Source organism: Malaclemys terrapin, chromosome 17 (genome assembly GCF_027887155.1).
Source record: "Malaclemys terrapin pileata isolate rMalTer1 chromosome 17, rMalTer1.hap1, whole genome shotgun sequence".
NCBI lineage: Eukaryota > Metazoa > Chordata > Testudines > Emydidae > Malaclemys > Malaclemys terrapin.
The window spans coordinates 23,474,471-23,492,500 of NC_071521.1; positions in this window are offsets into that span (position 1 = coordinate 23,474,471).

The window sequence follows — 18,030 nt, forward strand, 5'->3', positions numbered from 1 at the left end:
GATGTGGGTTTTTTCAGAAATGATAAATCTGTTTAGAAGGTGGCAAAAACAGCAACTATCAACATTTTGCACTATGCTACCATGAAATGTTTTCATATTACATATTCTGAATTGTCAAAGTATCTCACAAGTGATTATAACAGGTTTTGACTTTTTCAGTATACATTTACTGACCAGATCAATCTCACACCGAAGGCTGGGCACCGGTAGCAGTAGATTGCATGCCCATACTCTGTGCTGCATAATGGGTAGATATAAATGTACATGAAATCCTAATGAAATATTTCTCCATTTCTAAGCTTTTGTATGTACAATGTAGCATCTATTCTGCCTGGTAGAAGGTTTTAATTTGTAACTGCCTATGCATGCAGTTCTAGCTGTTGAACTATTCTAGAAACTCGCTTTTTAATTCAGTGACACTTACGCACAGGTCAGTATCAGTGTTAAGAGATGACAACACACAGATTCAATCGAAGTGCTCACAGAACAAAAATGGCCATTTTGATAACTAACATATAGATCTAGTTTAGCACCAGTCTGTGTACGTGTAATTCATGACATAGACACCTTTGAGGAAGCAACCGATCTCAGGGAGGCAGCACATCAAAGCAGAGATGATGACACGTTGCGCAGAACATCCGTGGAAAACTTGATTGCTAAGGATGCAGTGTATCACTCACCTGCCTTTCTTCCCTACTTGAGTAAAATGAATCTTAAAGTAAAACCAGCTAACCGCACAGCAACAATACAGTCACCTTACGACACTGCATTTTATCATCTGGTTGAAGAGACTGACAGACAATGATCTTGTATACAACAAGAAGGCTCTTCTCCTGTCCAAGCTGCTACAAAGATATAAAGCCCAATTCCCTCCAGTGTAGACACTGCAAGCCATTCCAGTAGCAAATTACAGGCAAGAGCAGAAAAACACGATGGTTCTGCAATTTCATTCCATGCACAGCGTGGACAAGGCAAGTCTACGTTGGTCTATGCAGCATAATAACATTAGCGGATGCTATCCAAACTGCGTCATCTGAAGCAGGAATTTAAGTCATCCAAATGTTTTGTGGATTTTCTTCTGGCAAGTGAGCCTGACGAAGAGCTTTCAAATGAACAAATGGGTTTGTACAATGCCTCTTCAATCCTTCAGACTGAAATAACCAAAACGAAAGCCTCAGAATATTATCGAAAGCCAGGTGACTGTAGTTTACAGAGATCAGCTACTTCTGTGCTCCAGTTAGTGCCAGAGTTTGTCCTTTGGTTGACAGAAAAGGAGGGGTATAATTCAGCCAGCAATGGGCATCATCCTTCAGAAGATAGTCAAAGAAGGTGCCTCTTACTGCAGAGCAGTGTTCCCTCTAATTTTTTACGTCCATGTGTGCAATGAATTTTGTTATGTGCACTGATATGGAGGTGATGTGTGACACAACACCTCCATATCGGTGCACATAACAACATTCATGTGGTGTGGGTGGTGCTCAGGGCTGAGGCAGAGGGTTGGGATGCGGGGAGCTGAGAGCTCCGGCTAGGGGTGTGGGCTCTGGGGTGAGGCTGGGGATGAGGGGTTTGGCATGCAGGAGGGGGCTCAGGGCTGGAGCAGAGGGTTAGGATGCAGGGGGTGGACTCTGGGGTGGGGCCAGAGATGAGGGGTTTGGGGTACAGGCTGCCCCGGGGCTGAGGTGGAGAGAGAGAACTCCCCCCAGCCCTCTCTCGGTGCAGCAGCTCGGGGCCAGTGGAGAGGCGCTTCTCCCCAGCCGTGGCAGCTCTGGAGGGGCTGGGCCAGGACGGGCCGATGGAAGGGCTCCTCTCCCCTGGCCGTGGCAGGTCCGTGCTCCAGCCGGGTCAGGGGAGGGACAGCTCTCCCCCAGCCACAGCAGGTCTGCACTGGGGCTGGCAGAGAGGAGCGCCTCTCCTCCATCTTTGGCAGGTCCACGCTGGGGCCGGGGGGGGGAGGGGCATCTCTCCCCGCCACAGCCCTGAGCCCCAGCACGGGGCTTAATAGGCAGCTGCACAGCTGTGCGGCCACGCAGCTTAGAGGGAACTTAGCTGCAGAGTGTATAATAGTTAGCAGTTCCAAAATCATCACACCACTGCACATAAGTCTTGCTGCACAGCTACACCATGAGTTAGGGGCTTGCAATTTACATACTGCACCTGCCTGGATTCTGCATCAACTCTGCTGAGCAAAGGCAGTTCGTCACTAGTGAAGCAGAAAGGCTCCATTCTAAATGGAATTATACCACAGCACGCTGGTGGAAATCTCATCCAGGAAGATGAGAATATAGACATCAACATAGAGACCATTGACGGAAAAAATAGCTTCCACCCAATGGCTAGAGGGGTATTTCAAGAACAATCTGTGGGTAGTTCAGCATCACAGCATGAGAAAGAAAAGTCACTCTCCCCAGGTGGTTGCCCTGAGACTCCATGGAAACAGTTTCTAAACCTGGAATCCAATGAGCAGTCACATGTCAAATTGCTCTATGAATCTCTGGTTCAAAACACTTTGAGAGTGTAGGGCAGGCCCAGCACACTCCTTGCTGGAGGATTTTCCAGTGGCGAAGTAGCAAAGACCATCCCCAGGAGAGGTGCTGAAGAAGCCCAAGACTCGTACAGTGCACAGGAAGAAGTGGACACAAGGATGCTTCTGCATGCTGTGTGTGCCAGTATTGGTTTGGGTCTCTTGGTGTCAAAGCACCATAGCAATTAGGTCGCCTGAGATGGATGTTTTGGTCCTTGCTGCTCACTACCTTCCAATCCACATGAAATGGGATCATTACCAGCACAACTGACAAGTGTCGCTTCACACCTGTTCTTGCTATTTGTGACGCATTCGCTCCTGACTCCTACAACTTACTTCCTGCTGTACACACTGGGGTGGAGTCGGGGCGGGGCTGGGTGCAGAGGGGGGGTTGAGCACCCACCGGCGCCAGTAGACGTCGGCACCTATGGGTAGCAGCGCAGTATGATCAGAGCAAGAAAGAAAAGGAAAGACAGAGAGACCTGAATTGCTTGTGCCTCAATCTAGCCATGCAAAAGGACAAATCACTGGCCAAACTCCCACATGTGAGGACAGTTTTCAAGAGCATGTCAAAAGAGCATCTTGGCAAACAAAGATATGGATGTCTTTGCTCATAGATAAACCAGGTATTTGACCACCATCGCAAGGTGGATGGGAAAGTGTGGCTGATGAACTATCTCCTGTATTCTTTAAGAGCCCAATGGCATCTCAGTTTCTAGAAGACCTTACTTGTACCTGTCCCAGTAGGGGGTTGCTGCAGAATCAACTGTGTCCGAAGTTGGAACAATCTTCCTGGCACAGAGTGTGTCCATGCCAATGCAGTGAAGACGGTGGTAACCCACGCAGAGATCTCAGCAGAGATCGTAATGATGAACAAGATGATAGATTTTGACTAGAATTGCCACCATCACTATTACATTTCAATAATACCTGTACAAATTTCACAAAGAAATTCAATTTTAAGTCTTGAAATAATACATAGAGTCATTAAACTAACAGAAATGAATGCAAATTTATCCAAGTGGTCATTTTAACTTGTTGATGGTGTCATTGTTTATCCCCGTTTCTCTGTTAAAGCACCACTTGACAGCTCCACATCATACTTCATCTCCATAATAGGCTTTCAAATGATGTATGATGTGAATATATAGAGAAGTTACAAGAAGTCAACTAAATCGGTGGTTTGGGATGTCAGTCACTTGCCTATTAATCGAAATCATTCTCAGTGAAAGCAGGACACTGGTGTGACACTGCACCCCATATTCTTCACAGTGATATTATTATGATATGATTATGGCAGGATTATGATGCATTTTGTACAAGATGGGGCATGTGGGGTGAAAAGTTATGATTTGCTGAATACAATTATCCTATTTGTGGGCCTGTCTCATTTTTGTATCTGGAGTGATGAATACTAACTGTATCTGTATTTCACATGTGGTTGTACCTGGGTGACACCCACTAGGCAAGATGCTTCCGGTCTAGAGAGGTGGTTGGGAAGGGCCTGTTCAGGGGAATGGACCTTTAGGAAAAACAATAGGTCTTGGGAAAAGCTTATCCCCCACCTGGTGAAGAGCTTTTCACTTGTCTTTATTGAATTTCATCTTGTTGATTTCAAATCAATTCTCCAATTTGTCGAGGTTGTTTTGAATTCTAATCCTGTCCTCCAAAGTGCTTGCAACCCCTCCCAGTTTGGTGTCCTTCGCAAATGTTATTAGCACACTCTTCGCTCCATTCTCCAAGCTGTTAATGAAAGCACGGAGAGATCTGGGATTCTGAGCTATGGAGAATCATTACTTCTCACCTGGAAGATGGGATGGGTCCAGCTACTGCTATGGAGCTGCATGGCGGCCTCCCACTCGGCGGGATTTAGTGGCTGAGGTTTACAGTGGCACTATCTTCTGTTATGCCAGTAGCATCTAGAGGCCTCAGCCAATAGCACAGTCCCATTGCGCCAGGTGCTGTACTAAAACAGAGTGAGAAACCGTCCCTGCCCCAAACAGCTTGCAATCTAAATAGACAATACAGACAAAGGGTGAGGGGAAACAGAGGCTCAGAGAGAGGAAATGACTTGCCCAAGATCGCTCAGGAGCTCAATGACAGAGCCAGGAACAGAGTCCAGGTCTCCTGACTCCCAGCCCAATGCCCCATGCATGGGTAGAAAGAGACACAGAGCTGATTACAAATACTGATTTAAACAGTATTACTGAGATGCTTTTCATTAGTTTTAGCCAAGTTATTTTTGAGAGGGCCTGATAACTTGGTCCCAGAAGGAGTGGTTTGAGAGATTTTGAAAATGGATATAAGGAGTTAGGTTGCCAGCTGTCCTGCCCAGCAGGAGTCACTGTTGGACAGGCCAGCTTTGAGTATCCCGACCATTGGGTGTCGATATGGGAGCACAGACTCCTACAATGTATATGGTCCATCAGATGTGTTCCTCCAGTAGACCTAGGAGTTACAGACATTACACCGCCCGCAGCCCCAACACTGTGTACTGGGCTGCAGTTAGAATGTATCGGTTAAGTAGCCGTGGGCCTGTCCAGTAGGTAGAAAGGAGACCTCACCTAAGTGCTGGCTATTCTTGTCTCTCTTGAATTAACACTCCACTCTGGTGCTATTGGAGGTCTGCTAAGATCCTGATTGTTAATAATTGACAGCACTTTTCATAGAAGTATGAACTGTGGGTGCTTGTAATAGTATTCTTACTCCTGAAATCCCCGGTAGTTTCAGTAGCAGATGGTATACTTCTGAATGTCCTGTTTTACAATATTCATAGATTCATAGATTCTAGGACTGGAAGGGACCTTGAGAGGTCATCGAGTCCAGTCCCCTGCCTGCATGGCAGGACCAAATACTGTCTAGACCATCCCTGATAGACATTTATCTAACCTACTCTTAAATATCTCCAGAGATGGAGATTCCACAACCTCCCTAGGCAATTTATTCCAGTGTTTAACCACCCTGACAGTTAGGAACTTTTTCCTAATGTCCAACCTAGACCTCCCTTGCTGCAGTTTAAACCCATTGCTTCTGGTTCTATCCTTAGAGGCTAAGGTGAACAAGTTTTCTCCCTCCTCCTTATGACACCCTTTTAAATACCTGAAAACTGCTATCATGTCCCCTCTCAGTCTTCTCTTTTCCAAACTAAACAAACCCAATTCTTTCAGCCATCCTTCATAGGTCATGTTCTCAAGACCTTTAATCATTCTTGTTGCTCTTCTCTGGACCCTTTCCAATTTCTCCACATCTTTTTTAAAATGGGGTGCCCAGAACTGGACACAATACTCCAGCTGAGGCCTAACCAGAGCAGAGTAGAGCGGAAGAATGACTTCTCGTGTCTTGCTCACAACACACCTGTTAATACATCCCAGAATCATGTTTGCTTTTTTTTTGCAACAGCATCACACTGTTGACTCATATTTAGCTTGTGGTCCACTATAACCCCTAGATCCCTTTCTGCCGTACTCCTTCCTAGACAGTCTCTTCCCATTCTGTATGTGTGACACTGATTTTTCCTTCCTAAGTGGAGCACTTTGCATTTGTCTTTGTTAAACTTCATTCTGTTTAACTCAGACCATTTCTCCAATTTGTCCAGATCATTTTGAATTATGACCCTGTCCTCCAAAGCAGTTGCAATCCTTCCCAGTTTGGTATCTTCCGCAAACTTAATAAGCGTACTTTCTATGCCAATATCTAAGTCGTTGATGAAGATATTGAACAGAGCCAGTCCCAAAACAGACCCCTGCGGTACCCCACTCGTTACGCCTTTCCAGCAGGATTGGGAACCATTAATAACAACTCTCTGAGTACGGTTATCCAGCCAGTTATGCACCCACCTTATAGTAGCCCTATCTAAATTGTATTTGCCTAGTTTATCAATAAGAATATCATGCGAGACCATATCAAATGCCTTACTAAAGTCTAGGTATACCACATCCACAGCTTCTCCCTTATCCACAAGGCTCATTATCCTATAAAAGAAAGCTATCAGATTGGTTTGACATGATTAGTTCTTCACAAATCCATGCTGGCTGTTCCCTATCACCTTACCACCTTCCAAGTGTTTGCAGATGATTTCCTTAATTACTTGCTCCATTATCTTCCTGGCACAGAAGTTAAACTAACTGGTCTGTAGTTTCCTGGGTTGTTTTTATTTCCCTTTTTATAGATGGGCACTATATTTGCCCTTTTCCAGTCTTCTGGAATCTCTCCCGTCTCCCATGACTTTCCAAAGATAATAGCTAAAGGCTCAGATACCTCCTCTATTAGCTCCTTGAGTATTCTAGGATGCATTTCATCAGGCCCTGGTGACTTGCAGGCATCTAACTTTTCTAAGTGATTTTTAACTTGTTCTTTTTTTATTTTATCTGCTAAACCTACCCCCTTCCCATTAGCATTCACTATGTTAGGCATTCCTTCAGACTTCTCGGTGAAGACCGAAACAAAGAAGTCATTAAGCATCTCTGCCATTTCCAAGTTTCCTGTTACTGTTTCTCCCTCTTCACTAAGCAGTGGGCCTACCCTGTCTTTGGTCTTCCTCTTGCTTCTAATGTATTGATAAAAAGTCTTCTTGTTCCCTTTTATTCCCGTAGCTAGTTTGAGCTCATTTTGTGCCTTTGCCTTTCTAATCTTGCCCCTGCATTCCTGTGTTGTTTGCCTATATTCATCCTTTGTAATCTGTCCTAGTTTCCATTTTTTATATGACTCCTTTTTATTTTTTAGATCATGCAAGATCTCGTGGTTAAGCCAAGGTGGTCTTTTGCCACATTTTCTATCTTTCCTAACCAGCGGAATAGCTTGCTTTTGGGCCCTTAATAGTGTCCCTTTGAAAAACTGCCAACTCTCCTCAGTTGTTTTTCCCCTCAGTCTTGATTCCCATGGGACCTTACCTATCAGCTCTCTGAGCTTCCCAAAATCTGCCTTCCTGAAATCCATTGTCTCTATTTTGCTGTTCTCCCTTCTACCCTTCCTTAGAATTGCAAACTCCATGATTTCATGATCACTTTCACCCAGGCTGCCTTCTACTTTCAAATTCTCAATGAGTTCCTCCCTATTTGTTAAAATCAAGTCTAGAACAGCTTCCCCCCAGTAGCTTTTTCAACCTTCTGAAGTAAAAAGTTGTCTCCAATGCAGTCCAAGAATTTGTTGGATAGTCTGTGCCCTGCTGTGTTATTTTCCCAACATATATCCGGATAGTTGAAGTCCCCCATCACCACCAAATCTTGGGCTTTGGATGATTTTGTTAGTTGCTTAAAAAAAGCCTCATCCACCTCTTCCACCTGGTTAGGTGGCCTGTAGTAGACTCCTAGCATGACATCTCCCTTGTTTTTTACCCCTTTCAGCCTAACCCAGAGACTCTCAACACTTCCGTCTCCTATGTCCATCTCCACCTCAGTCCAAGTGTGTACATTTTTAATATATAAGGCAACACCTCCTCCCTTTTCCCCCTGTCTATCCTTCCTGAGCAAGCTGTACCCATCCACACCAACATTCCAATCATGTGTATTATCCCACCAAGTTTCAGTGATGCCAACAATGTCATAGTTGTATTTATTTATTAGCACTTCCAGTTCTTCCTGCTTATTCCCCATGCTTCTCGCATTTGTATATAGGCATCTGAGATACTGGTTTGATCTTTCCTCCCAGTTTTGTCCTGACCCTCCTTTCTCTCTGCCAATATAGCCCACACTCCCTCTCGTTTCCGACCCATCTCCCCGGTCTCCATGTTCCCCACTTACCTGTGGGCTTTGCTCACCTGTCCCCGTGAGCATGGTGTTGCTGTGTGCTGTTAAATAGGATCCTGTATTCCACCCCAGAGATGGCTGCAATCCAGTGTTTTCCTGAAGTGAATTGATTAACTTTTGCAAAGTGCTTTGATTACCCTGGCTTAAAAGTGCAGTGTTAGTATGATTACTCCAAAGTTCCACACGGTGGCGCCTGTGTTCCAGCCTCTGGACTTCCGTCCAGGCCCCACTGGGAGAATATTATTGGAGAATTTGTAAATAAAAAACCTGGTATGGGATTATTATTGGTACCTTGTTACCCATGGGGACTTGGGCTGCAACACCAAGTAGAAACAGCATTAGAAAAAAAGGGAAGGGAATGCGAGATTTTATTGTGACATTGCAGCTGCAGGGCACAAAGTGCCTGTATTTTGCATCTTGTGCTGGCCCAAGCACATTTTCAGCACTTAGGGTATGTCTACACTACGAAATTAGTTCGAATTTATAGAAGCCGGTTTTATTGAAATCGGTTGTATACAGCCGATTGTGTGTGTCCACACAATAAAATGCTCTAGGTGCTCTAGTCGGCGGACCGCGTCCACAGTACGAGGCTAGCGTCGACTTCCGGAGCATTACACTATGGGTAGCTATCCCACAGCTATCCCACAGTTCCCGCAGTCTCCGCTGCCCCTTGGAATTCTGGGTTGAGATCCCAATGCCCGGATGATGCAAAACAGTGTCACGGGCGGTTCTGGGTACATGTTGTCAGGCCCCTCCCTCCCCCGTCACAGCAATGGCAGACAATAGATTCGCGCCTTTTTACCTGGGTTACCGGGGTTACCTGTGCAGACAACATGGAGCCCGCTCAGCTCAGCTGAGCTCACCGTCACCATATGTCCTCTGGGTGCCGGCAGACGTGGGACTGCATTGCTACACAGCAGCAGCTGCTAACTGCCTTTTGGCGGTAGACGGTGCAGTAGACTGGTAGCCTTCATCGGCGATCTGGGTGCTGGCAGCCGTGGGGCTTGCCTTTTGGCAGTAAATGGTGTATTACGACTGTTAGCCGGCCTATTACAAGTCGGGTCATCGCACGTTAGCAGAGTCTTCCCTGAGCAGCCGATTGTGCAATAGGCCTGAAGACCATCGTCATACACCGCCCCGTATTTGCTGCCAAGCACCCAGAAAGATGCCGAGGGCTATCAGTCACGCTGCACCGTCGTCTTAAGATGTAAAAAATAGATTTGCTCTGTATTCATTTGCTTCCCCCTCCCTCCGTCAAATCAACGGCCTGCTAAACCCAGGGTTTTCAGTTTAATCTTTGGGGGGGACCAGTCTGTGACAGTTGTTTGTGTCTCTCCCTGATGCACAGCCACCTTTCTTGATTTTAATTCCCTGTGCCTGTACGCCATGTCGTCACTCGGCCCGCCCTCCCTCCTTCCCCTAGTCCGTCAGATACTACGTTTGCGCCACAGCTCAGAGAGCCGAGAAGCGCCTTTCGCGCCTTTTCTTTGAATTCTGGGTTGAGATCCCAATGCCCGGATGATGCAAAACAGTGTCGCGGGCGGTTCTGGGTACATGTCGTCAGGCCCCTCCCCCCTCGTCACAGCAACGGCAGACAATAGATTCGCGCCTTTTTACCTGGGTTACCTGTGCAGACAACATACCACGGCAAGCATGGAGCCCGCTCAGCTCAGCTGAGCTCACCGTCACCATATGTCCTCTGGGTGCCGGCAGACGTGGGACTGCATTGCTACACAGCAGCAGCTGCTAACTGCCTTTTGGCGGTAGACGGTGTAGCATGAGTGATAGTCGTGGGGCTGGCAGCCGTAGGGCTGCATTGCACCAGCCCCTTGCCAGGCGATGGTATATTATGACTGGTACCCATCGTCGTCGTACTGGTGTGGCTATCAATCATGGCCACCTGGGCAGACATGCTACTGTTTCGATGATGATGGTTACCAGTCGTAATATACTATTTTCTGCCAATTGCCCAGTATTGTCTGCTAAGCACCCAGAAGAGGCCGAGGGCGATGCTGGGTGCTGGCGGACGTGGGGCTGGCAGACGTGGGGCTGTATTGCTACACAGCAGCAGCCCCTTGCCTTTTGGCAGATGATGGTATTTTATGATTGGTAACCGTCATCATCGTACTGGAGAGGCTATCACTCATGCTGCACCGTTGGCTGCCAGCTTAAGATGTAAAAAATAGATTTGTTCTGTATTCATTTGCTTCCCCTTCCTCCGTGAAATCAATGGCCTGCTAAGCCCAGGGTTTTCAGTTTAATCTTTGGGGGGACCATTCTGTGTGACAGTTGTTTGTGTTTCTCCCTGTTCCTGTACCTGTACGCCATGTCGTCACTCGGCCCTCCCTCCCTCCCTCCCGCCCTCCCTCCTTCTCCTGGTCCGTCAGATACTACTTTCGCGCCTTTTTTCTGACCAGGCGCCATAGCTAGCACTGGGATCATGGAGCCCGCTCAGATCACCGCGGCAATTATGAGCACTATGAACACCACGCGCATTGTCCTGGAGTATATGCAGAGCCAGGACATGCCAAGGTGAAACCCGGACCAGGCGAGGAGGCGATTGCAGCGCGGCGACGAGAGTGATGAGGAAATTGACATGGACATAGACCTCTCACAAGGCACAGGCCCCAGCAATGTGGAAATCATGGTGTCACTGGGGCAGGTTCATGCCGTGGAACGCCGATTCTGGGCCCGGGAAACAAGCACAGACTGGTGGGACCGCATCGTGCTGCAGGTATGGGACGATTCCCAGTGGCTGCGAAACTTTCGCATGCGTAAGGCCACTTTCATGGAACTTTGTGACTTGCTTTCCCCTGCCCTGAAACGCCAGGATACCAAGATGAGAGCAGCCCTCACAGTTGAGAAGCGAGTGGCGATAGCCCTGTGGAAGCTTGCAACGCCAGACAGCTACCGGTCAGTCGGGAATCAATTTGGAGTGGGCAAATCTACGGTGGGGGCTGCTGTGATCCAATTTGCCAGGGCAATGAAAGACCTGGTGATAGCAAGGGTAGTGACTCTGGGCAACGTGCAGTCAATAGTGGATGGTTTTGCTGAAATGGGATTCCCAAACTGTGGCGGGGCCATAGACGGAACCCATATCCCTATCTTGTCACCGGAGCACCAAGCCACCGACTACGTAAACCGCAAGGGGTACTTTTCAATGCTGCTGCAAGCCCTGGTGGATCACAAGGGACGTTTCACCAACATCAACGTGGGATGGCCGGGAAAGGTACATGATGCTCGCGTCTTCAGGAACTCTGCTCTGTTTCGAAAGCTGGAGGAAGGGACTTTCTTCCCGGACCAGAAAGTGACCATTGGGGATGTTGAAATGCCTATCGTGATCCTTGGGGACCCAGCCTACCCCTTAATGCCATGGCTCATGAAGCCGTACACAGGCAGCCTGGACAGTAGTCAGGACCTGTTCAACTACAGGCTGAGCAAGTGCCGAATGGTGGTGGAATGTGCATTTGGACGTTTAAAAGCGCGCTGGCGCAGCTTACTGACTCGCTCAGACCTCAGCGAAAAGAATATCCCCATTGTTATTGCTGCTTGCTGTGCGCTCCACAATATCTGTGAGAGTAAGGGGGAGACCTTTATGGCGGGGTGGGAGGTTGAGGCAACTCGCCTGGCCGCTGATTACGCGCAGCCAGACACCAGGGTGGTTAGAGGAGCACAGCAGGGCGCGGTGCGCATCAGAGAAGCTTTGAAAACGAGTTTTGTGACTGGCCAGGCTACTGTGTGAAACTTCTGTTTGTTTCTCCTTGATGAACCCTCCAAACCCCCCCCCGACCCAGTTCACTCTACTTCCCTGTAAACCAACCACCCCACCCCACCCTCCCCTCCCGCTTGCAGAGGCAATAAAGTCATTGTTTTTTCACATTCCTGCATTTTTTTATTAGTTCCTCACAGAAGTAGGGGGATAATTGCCAAGGTAGCCTGGGATGGGTGGGGGAGGAGGGATGGAAAAGGACACACTGCATTTTAAAACTTTAACTCTTATTGAAGGCCAGCCTTCTGATGCTTGGGCGATCATCTGGGGTGGAGTGACTGGGTGGACGGAGGCCCCCCCACCGTGTTCTTGGGCGTCTTGGTGAGGAGGCTATGGAACTTGGGGAGGAGGGCTGTTGGTTACACAGGGGCTGTAGCGGCGGTCTCTGCTCCTGCTGCCTTTCCTGCAACTCAACCATACGCTCGAGCATATCAGTTTGATGCTCCAGCAGACGGAGCATTGCCTCTTGCCGTCTGTCTGCAAGCTGACGCCACCTATTGTCTTCAGCCCGCCACTTGCTCTGTTCATCCCGCGATTCAGCCCGCCACCTCTCCTCTCATTCATATTGGGCTTTTCTCATCTCCGACATTGACTGCCTCCACGCATTCTGCTGTGCTCTATCAGCGTGGGAGGACATCTGCAGCTCCGTGAACATATCGTCCCTCGTCCTACGTTTTCTCTTTCTAATGTTCACGAGCCTCTGCGAAGGAGAAACATTTGCAGCTGGTGGAGGAGAAGGGAGAGGTGGTTAAAAAAGACACATTTTAGAGAACAATGGGTACACTCTTTCATTACAAGGTCGCATATTTCGGCTTGCAGGCAGCCATGGTAGGCCACAGTGTTTTGGCTTTTTTAACCTTCTTAACATGCGGGAAAGGTTGCAAACAGCAGCGCATTTCCCATATCAAGGATGAATTGGGTTGTCCATTTAAAATGGGGTTTCAATGTAAAAGGAGGGGGCTGCGGTTTCCCGGTTAACATGCGGCACAAACACAAGTAAACCACCACCCCCCACACATACACACACGAACCTCTGGGATGATCACTTCACCCCACCGCGTGGTTAACAGCGGGGAACATTTCTGGTCAGAAGAGCAGGAACGGGTGCCTCTGAATGTCCCCTTAATAAAATCACCCCATTTCAACCAGGAGAGCTTTCTGGAGATATCCCTGGAGGATTTCCGCTCCATCCCCATACACGTTAACAGACTTTTCCAGTAGATGTACTGGCCGCGATTGCCAGGGCAAATTAATCATTAAACACGCTTGCTTTTTTTTTGTAATGTTTACAAATATTTACAAAGTTACACTCACCAGAGGTCTCCTGTGTGCCCTGAGGGTCTTGGGTGAGTTCGGGGGTTACTGGTTCCAGGTCCAGGGTCACAAACATATCCTGGCTGTTGGGGAAACCGGTTTCTCCGCTTCCTTGCTGCTGTGAGTTACCTACAGTACCTCCATCGTCATCTTCCTCGTTCCCCAAACCGTCTTCCCTGTGTGTTTCTCCAGTGAGAGAGTCATAGCACACGGTTGGGGTAGTGGTGGCTGCACCTCCTAGGATCGCATGCAGCTCCGCGTAGTAGCGGCAAGTTTGCGGCTCTGCCCCGGACCTTCCGTTTGCTTCTCTAGCTTTGTGATAAGCTTGCCGTAGCTCCTTAATTTTCACGCGGCACTGCTGTGTGTCCCTGTTATGGCCTCGGTCCTTCATGGCCTTGGAGATCTTTTCTAATACTTTTCCATTTCTTTTACTGCTACGGAGTTCAGCTATCACTGCTTCATCTCCCCATATGGCGAGCAGATCTCGTACCTCCTGTTCGGTCCATGCTGGAGCTCTTTTGCGATCCTGGGACTCCATCACGGTTACCTGTGCTGATGAGCTCTGCGTGGTCACCTGTGCTCTCCACGCTGAGCAAACAGGAAATGAAATTCAAACATTCGCGGGTCTTTTCCTGTCTACCTGGTCAGTGCATCTGAGTTGAGAGTGCTGTCCAGAGCGGTCACAATGAAGCACTGTGGGATAGCTCCCGGAGGCCAATAACGTCGAATTCCATCCACACTACCCCAATTCCGACCCGCAAAGGCCGGTTTTATCGCTAATCCCCTTGTCGGAGGTGGTGTAAAGAAACCGGTTTAAAGGACCCTTTAAGTCGAAAGAAAGGGCTTCGTTGTGTGGACGTGTCCAGGCTTAATTCGGTTTAACGCTGCTAAAGTCGACCTAAACTCGTAGTGTAGACCAGGCCTTAATAAAAACAGAATTCATAATAAATCATATGAGTTAATAATAAATGAAATTTAGCTATGGCTCAATAATGCACTTTTTATCAGAAGATTTCAAAGCACTTTACACAGGAGGTTGGTCTTGTGACGAGTTGGATCACAGAAACCCCCTGGGAGCTGCCACCTGATCTGCTCCAACAAAGACCCAGGGTCTGAATTACTTGCCCCGAAGCTGCAGGTTTACCTGAAAACTGCTCACAGAAGTGTGCTTGTCTCTAGCACTCAGATGCCCAACTCCCAATGGGGTCTAAACCCAGATAAATCCATTTTACCCTGTATAAAGCTTATGCAGGGTAAATTCATAAATTGTTCACCCTCTATAACACTGATAGAGAGATATACACAGTTGTTTGCTCCCCCAGGTATTAATACATACTCTGAGTTAATTAATAAGTAAAATGTGATTTTATTAAATACAGAAAGTAGGATTGAAGTGGTTCCAAGTAGTAACAGAACAAAATAAGTCACCAAGCAAAATAAAATAAAATGCGCAAATCTATGTCTAATCAAACTGAATACAGATAAAATCCTCACCAGTTCCAGAATGCTCCCTTTTACAGGCTAATCTCCTTTGTGCCTGGGTCCAGCAATCACTCACACCCCTTTTTCCAGTTTCTTCCAAGTATCCTGGGGGGGGTGGAGAGGCTCCCTCGTTAGCCAGCTGAAGACAAAATGGAGGGGTCTCCCACGGGTTTAAATAGACTTGCTCTTGTGGGTGGAGACCCCCTCCTCACTCCTATACAAAGTCCAGCTTCAAGATGGAGTTCTGGAGTCACCTGGGCAAGTCACATGTCCATGCATGACTCACAGTCTTTACAGGCAGAAGCCATTGTCCACATGGTATCTTGTACGTCTCCAGGAAGACTTCTTATGTGGATTGAAGCATTGCAAGATGCATTGTTCCCCAAGTGCTTTCTGATCGGGTACTTAACCTTGCGAATTCCTTCCTAAAGAAGCTGACCAAATGCCTCATAAAGCTTACTTAGAAATCAAGCCAGCATACAGCCCATATTCTTAACCTCAAGTACAAAATGATATATTTGTACCAATAGGATGAATAGATATAGTAGACCATAACTTTTACAGAGATATGTTACATGGCACCAGCAGCACAAAACATATTCCAGTTATGTCATATTCACATAAAGCATTATGGGGTACAGCGTCACAGGTCTATTATCCCCATTTTACATATGGGGAAACTGAAGCACAGACTGGGGAAGTAACTTGCCCAAGGCCACCCAGGAAGTCAGTGGCAGAGCTGGGAATAGAACCCAGGTCTGCTACATCCCAGTCCAGTGCTCTAGCCCCTAGAAGTGCCCCTCCCCTGAGTGACATTATACACCTCTCCCCCTCACCGCATCCACAATGCCCCTCTCCCTCCATCCCCACTAAGATTCTCTCCCAAGCCAGCTAGCAACACCCTTGGGCATCCCCACAATCATCCACTGTCCCCTTTGGGTGCCCCCCAAGCTCTACCCCCCAACTTTTCCCAGCCACCATCTTCATCTGCCTCCATCTTCCTCCCTGTCCCTGGATAGCACCACAGTCAGCTTCCTACCACCAGCCCCCCAGCCCCCCCCCCCCCCCGCCCCCTGGATACCTCCACAAGCCCAGTGTCCCTTAATTGCCCCTGGCTTTCCCCAGCCACCTCTCCCCATATAGCCCCCCCAACTTGCCTTAGTCTGCCCGGGTACTTCTACAAAGCTATCTGCTCTAGCTTTCTCTCCCAGACCCCCTGCAGCATGCACCAAGCTGCCAAGTTCTGTGCAACTCCCTGCCCTCCCCCAGCTCAGGCAGGGTGTATTACCCTTAAACTACAGATTCATACATTCTGAGGCCAGAATTAAGGGACCATTATGATCATCCAGTCTGACCCCCTGTATAACATGGGCCAGAGACCTGCCCTGAATTCATTCCTGCTGGAACCAGAGCAGAGCTTTTAGAAGAAAACATTCCTGATTTAAAAACTGTCAATGCTGAAGATTCCACCACAACCCTTAATAAGTTATTCCAATGGATAATTCCCCTCCCTGTCAAAAATGTACATCTTATCTCCAGTCTGAATTTGTCTGGCTTCAATTTCCAGTCATTGCATACTGTTCAACCTTTCTCTGCTAGACTGAAGAACCCTCTGTTATCACATTTCTGTTCCCCGTGTAGGTACTTACAACTGTGATCAAGTCACACCTCTTCTTAAGTTAAATAGATTGAGCTCCTTGGGTCTATCACTCTAATATGTCTACACTACGAAATTAGGTCGAATTTATAGAAGCCGGTTTTATAGAAATCGTTTTTATACAGTCGATTGTGTGTGTCCCCTGTAAAAGCAAAAAAAAAAAAAAAACTAACAAAAAAAATTGCAATGCATAACAGTTTGTTAGCAAAAGTCAGGCTAACTGTAACCCTAATAATGCAAAATTTATAAAAGCAAAAATATGTAAAGCAAATAAAAAAAACTGTGTAAAAAGTTGTTGCAAGCTTGTGTAAATAATATGTAAATAATATGCAAACAATGTGGAATTGTAAAAAAAACAAAATATCAAAATAACCTATGTATAAACAAAATGCTGCGGTTGCTTTTCATTGTCTGTAACAAAAAATATAAATGCTTGCTATAATTGTTTAGCTGTAAACAAACATGCCTAAAAAACCCACCCCTATGTCCTAATGCACTCTCTTCCTTCACACAGCTATTAAAAAAAATAAAGTATCTAACTTTACTATACCCAAACAAAAAATAAAAACGCTGTTATTCTCCAACACCCTACATAAAATGCTCTAAGTGCATTAAGTCGGCGGACCGCGTCCACAGTACCGAGGCTAGCGTCGACTTCTGGAGCGTTGCACTGTGGGTAGCTATCCCACAGTTCCCGCAGTCTCCGCCGCCCATTGGAATTCTGGGTTGAGATCCCAATGCCTGATGAGGCAAAAACAGTGTCGCGGGGGATTCTGGGTACATGTCGTTAGGCCTCCCCCTCTCCCCCCGTGAGAGCAACGGCAGACAATCGTTTCGCGCCTTTTTTCCTGGGTTACCTGTGCAGACGACGTACCACGGCAAGCATGGAGCCCGCTCAGCTCAGCTCAGCTCACCATCACCATATGTCATCTGGGTGCCGGCAGACGTGGGACTGCATTGCTACACAGCAGCAGCTAATTGCCTTTTGGCAGTAGATGTTGTATTACGATTGGTATCCATCGGCATCGTACTCCTCAGTGAGTTTGGTCAGAGGCACCTGGGCAGACATGTTTTGTCTCCTGGAGACTCAGTCCTGCCGGCAGTCCTACTGCACTGTCTTGATGATGATGGCTAGCAGTTGTAATGCAGCATCTTCTGCCAAGCACCCAGTAGATGCCGAGGGCTATCAGTCATGCTGCACCATCTGCTGCCAGCCTAAGATGTAAAAGATAGATGGACCAGATTTGTTCTGTATTCATTTGCTTCCCCCTCCCTCCGTGAAATCAACGGCCTGCTAAACCCAGGGTTTTGAGTTCAATCTTTGGGGGGCCATTCTGTGTGACAGTTGTTTGTGTTTCTCCCTGATGCACAGCCACCTTTGTTGATTTTAATTCCCTGTAAGCCATGTCGTCACTCGCCCCCCCCTCCCTCTGTCAGACAATAGTTTCGCGCTTTTCAGCCCAGACGCCATAGCACTGGGATCATGGAGCCCGCTCAGATCACTGCGGCAATTATGAGCACTATGAACACCACGCGCATTGTC